Genomic DNA, 5,435 nt, shown 5'->3' with positions numbered 1-5,435 from the left:
ACAGCCCCTCAATGATTTTGCTGCAGGACAGAAACGTAAAGGAGTTGGGGTCTCCCCCCCTTCCTGCAAAGACGGTGCATCTCCCTCCCTCCCTCCCTTCCTTCCTTCACGCCTCCCCTTTCACTTTCAAGGCTTTACCCTCCCGAAGGGGCACTGGGGTGGCGGGGGACATGGCCACAGCCGATGGCGAGGGCAGGCCGCCCTCAGCACCCCACCCCCACCGCACAGCCACCCAGCGGAAAACATCCCCGCAGAGCAGCAAAATGGTGGCCAGGGCTTCCTCCCGCACCTACGGGGAGATGAGCCGGGGGAGGTGCCAGCAGCCACCGTGCCCGGCCGTGCTGCACCATGCCATGCGGCGAGGACGGCCCGTCCACGCTGACATGTGGCCGCACGGCCCTGCCGTAAATAACTCCCGGCCCCCAGCCCCGCCAGGCTGCCTGTACCTGAGAACGCCCGGCTTGGCTTTGTTTCTGGTAGAAAGCCTCCTTTAAACTACTCCTCGCTTTTCCGCGGGCTGATAGGGGAGCTTGGGGCCCACTGGAAAATACCAGAGGCGAAGCCAACGCGGCTGCTCCGCGGGAGAAACGCCTGGGCCCGAAGCGGAGCGGGAAGGCCGCGAGCAGCAGGGCTGGCGCTGCCTCGTGTGGGCCCACCCTGAGCACAGCCACCAGCTGCAGCCCGCTCCCAGCTCGGGATGGCATCGCCGAAGCACCGCCGGTGCCGGGGTCTCGTGGCCGCAGCACGCTCGCTGCAGGGCCGCGCAGCATCCCTGGTGCGTGACCTCGGGGGGCGCGGTGCCAGGGCTCACAGGGCATGTTGGCGCAGGGCTGCGTGCTTGCGTAACCTCCCCGCACGCAGCACGCCCCGCTCCGCGCCGTGCCTGGCCGCTCGCCTCCATTTTGTCTTTACCCACGCGGGGCACGCGACGCCCGTGGAGCTCGGCTCTCCTTGCACTCAGCAGCCCGCGGGGCTGCCCCGGGGGCTTCTCGGCGAGGGGGCCGCTCCCCGTGCCCGTGCCCGTGCCCGTGCCCATGCCTACGGCTACGGCTGCTCTCACAGCGCAGCGAGGCCGGGGAGGCCTCATAGGGCAGCACGTGGGGACCCTGCAGCCGCGGGCCCGAGGCACAAGGCGGGGAGCGGCCGCTTGGGGGAGCCGGGAGGGGCGGCCCCGGGGCGCGCTCCCGCTGCCAGCCCCCCGCCGCCCCTCAGGTGCCGGCGCTGCGCTCGCGCGCGGGGCGGGAGCGGGACCGGGGCCGGGGCCGGGGCCGGGGCGCGGCGCTGGCGCGGGGCCCGGGGGAGCCCCCGGCGCGTTGCGGGGCGGCGCGGCCGCAGGAAGCGCCCATTAGCGCGGGCCAATGGCGGCGCCGGGCTGTTACCGGGCAGATCTGGCCGCCCGCGCCCGCCGGCACAAAGGGCACCGGCCCGGGGGGGAGACCCCCGCGGCGCTCGGCGGCCCCCGGGGCCCGTCCCGGCACGGGGCCGCCCCGCACCTGCCCGGCCGGGGCCCGCCCCGCCGCTACCTGCCCGCCGGGCGGGGAGGGAGGGGAGGCGGCGCCTTAACGGCCACTTAACGGCTTTCTAACGGCTCTTAACGGCCCTTGACGGCCTCTTAGCGGCACGGGGCCGGTCCGTGGGACCGAGCCCGGGGCTGCCCGTCAGTCAGTCTGTCCGTCTGTCCGTCCGTCTGTCGCTGCCCTCCGTGCCGTGCCGCCCCCCTCCCGGTGCCGGTGCCGGTGCCGCTCCCGGTGCCCCCGCCCCGCTCCTCCCCAGCCCCGCCCCCGCCGGCACTTTCTCATGACGTCACCCCGCCCCGCGCGCCGCCGCCGCCGCCGCCGCTGACAAAGCCGCGGGCGCGCGCATTCCTGGCGTGCCGCCGGGCCGCGGGCGCGCGCCTCCTGCCTCGCGCCTCCCGCCCCTCGCCCCCGGGAGCGCGCTTCGCCTCCCGGCCCGCGCACCTGCCGGCGGGCGGCACCGCCGGGGTCGGCGCTGCTCCGAGGGGCGGGCGGGCGCTCCTGGAGCCCGTAGGGATCGCTTGGCCCTGCCCCAAGGGTTGTAATTCTGGGTTATAGTTCTGACCTGAAGCACAGATGACAAAATGATAAATTCGCAAAACTCAGGCTTTTTTTTTTTTTTTTTTTCCCGAATTCGATGGGAGCATTACCACCACCATCAAAGGGAGCAGGATCGGGCCTGTAACGCATCGCAGTAATGACTACGATCAAATAAACCCGCAGTGCCCGGGTTCCTGCTACCTTCTGCCTCGTGTGCGCGCACCTTTCTGTGGTGGATGCAGGGTGCTGCCATTTTGCACCAACCCGGTGGAAAATACAGAAATGCAGATACCGACACGGGGCGACAGGCCGTGGGGAACCCCGTCTGCTTGTTTCCATAAATCAGCAAAGGAAGGGAAGAACTGAAAGCCCTGACAGAGATTATGGTCCTATCAAACACTTAAGGAATATTTATGCCTAACTTGATCTCCTTGTGGTAGCTGGTATTTTGTACGTGCTTGCGGTGCGGCTCAATTTGATTAAAATAAGAGAATATGGAATACTCCATGAAACACACAATCCTACAGTTACATCTCTGTGTGCTATTTATTTTATATTTACCATCCCTTTTTTGGAGTAGGGTGCTACACGAGTGGGCAGCTGTTTGTCCCCTGTGGTTACTTCTTACCTGTCTCACTAGCGACAGGCAGAGAATGTAAGGTATGATAACAGCCTCCCACTGAACTCAACTGAATTTCTTTTGTTGGCTAATTTTCATTTGTGTTTACATCACTTAGTAAATTGCTCATTTACAACCTTAAACTGTGGATGCTTCTTCGTGGTCCTTTGTGGGGAGGAATTGTCATTCTGACCATGGGTTACATTTCAGAGGGATTCAAGTGAAAAGCCAAAATAAAACATGAGCTGCTGCATCAGAGATGCTTTGTTTCCTGCGTATAAAATTTCCTATGGTATTAACTTCCTATGGTATTATCTTGGCCTAGCGGTTGTACAAATGTAGCAGCATCACTACTCACTTTTAAGGTAAAGAACAATCAAAATTACAGTGTGATGGCACTCCACTCTAAATTGCCTCTGTCCTTCGCATTTTCTTGATTCCTGGTTGGGGAGCCAAGTGGTTTTATCTAAGTGCCAGCTCTGCAGCTCTCTGTTGGTAGGGCCACCAGTCACTCAGCAAATGGTAAGACTCACTCAGCATGTGTAACACCTCCATGCACTTGATGGCAGGGAAGTTTGTCATGCTGCTGAAACCTTGGTTCTGATGGGATCCCCTAGTTACACTTGCATTGGGCTAAGAGGACATATGGATGGACGCAGTGAGGTTGAGATCGTCTGACACATTCTCCGCTGGAAAATGGTACAGCAGGCAAAAGCAAGACTGCAAATGCCTGAAGGGAGGGGAGGGGTGGCGATATAAACCTTACTATTTATTTCCAACCCAAAATGCACCCAGAATCTCTGTTAGGCACAAGCTGTGTTCTGTGCATGGGTACCATGGCACAAGCACTAATTGTGGCGTGTCTTGAAATGGGCAGGCAATTTCCCAGAATATTGTGGTGAGAACAGGAGGATCTGGAAAAGGGGAATGGCTACATCTTTTCTTGAAATGCACAATAAAGCCCCAACCTTATCTTCCCTTTAAAATCTGTATAGAGTTTGAGCATATTTTGTCCACAACTCCACAACCAAGGCATTTCATCAAATCCCAGCTTTGAATTCAGGCTGGGGCTGGAGTTGGTTACAGAAGCTGAATCCTAGCGAAATGGTAGGATAACACCAGGAAAACTGTCTCGAGAAATACTGAGAATACTTTTTCCTACTTCTGGAGCAATCCAGTGATGTAATACTATGATTTTCAGAGATGGAAATGAGGCTGGATTGCAAATGATTTAGAAGCTCATTCAGTAAAAGATTTAAACATATGCTTAAGTCAAAATATGAGAACACCAGAACTACTCATATGCTTAAAATTTAAATACTTATTTAAATGCACTGCTGAACTAGAGTCTGAGAGTACAATTTGAAGTTAAACTTGTCTAGATAACATCTGTTGCCAGCATTGATTAGTCTTCTAGTTTGCTTTTCTGAAGCGGCTCATGCTGGAGTCAAGTGGTGTTGGTACCTCACAGCACTGGTTGCTTCCTCAGTGACTCTGAAAAGTATTCATCTTCTCAGAAAAATAGGAGTCTTAGTTAATACTAAAAATCAGTGGAGATATGCTGGAGTCGACATCTGTACTAACATGTAGTCCATATTTGATTTCACAAGCTGCAGCCTGCTCGAGAAAGAGCTAAGGGGAACCATTCCTAGGCTGGCTAAGATGTATTTATTTCTTTCACTTATGGGCTCCCACATCCTCCTGTCAATAGCAAGGGGTGAGGAAGCAGAAAACCAAGAATGTCACCAGAATCCAGATGGCTGCAACACCAGCAAGAAGAGACAGCGTGTTTTGAGGTGCTTCTCCTTCAAGGTAGGAGGCAGAGGACATTGTAGTCCCAGCAGCATCACTGGTGGGCTCTTGGCCTCACTGAAACAAGCACAGAAAGATTAGGATTTTGCCACTTCTCTTTGGCCCTCCATGAAGGTTTTGCTGCGAGCAGGAGGACCACATTATCTCCTGGCAAACCAACAGAAATTTTTCTGGACTGAATGAGACTCATGGCTGTTCAGAGGGCCTGACACAAAGGTGGGCCCTTGGGAAGGTCGGGGCTTCCTGGACCAGTTCTCTAGAAGTCGTGGGCTTGGTGAGATTGTGCTTACAGAGTTCTCTGCATTTTTTAGGGTGGCCAGACCTGAGTGTCTTCATACAAAAACTTAAAAGCAGTAGAGAACATCGTTCTGGCAAACTTTTGTGGAAAGAAGAAGACTGGGCCCTGCAGATTCCTGTTGTTTGTGCTGCAAGCAAGCACTCGGCTGCCTGCCGGTGCCGGCTTTGTGATAGAGCTCTGTACAAAACTCCATCATACTTCTAATCAAGTGTTTCCATTGGCTTTAATAGATTGTACCCACCAGATTACAGATGCTCAGTGGCAATCCAGCCTTCGACACACAGCCTTGTGTATCCTTGTTCCTGCCACGCACCCGGCTCTGTTTCGCTGGCGTTGGTTCTGGTTGTGCAGCCCATAGGGGTTTCGGTGGGGGGGTGGAGGGTTGGAATTAGACCGATTTGAACAACTAGGCCAAGGAACATCAAGCAGTAAAATAAAGTCCTGATGACATATTTGAACTCTTGTAGACCACGGGTTATCTGATATGCAAGGTCACTGCTATTCTCTGGGAAAGTTTAAAAGAATCTGCTCCTGTTTCAAGCTTAAAGGGCCCTTCTTGGCAATGCGAGGATGCAAATTCACTTTGTCTTAAGCATAGGCAGTTCTGCGTAGGTGAATGTATCAGAGCATTACCAGCTGTTTGACTGTATGT

This window comes from Aythya marila (assembly GCF_965140915.1).
Source record: "Aythya marila genome assembly, chromosome: 5".
Taxonomy (NCBI): Eukaryota; Metazoa; Chordata; class Aves; order Anseriformes; family Anatidae; genus Aythya; species Aythya marila.
This window is presented reverse-complemented; position numbering follows the sequence as displayed.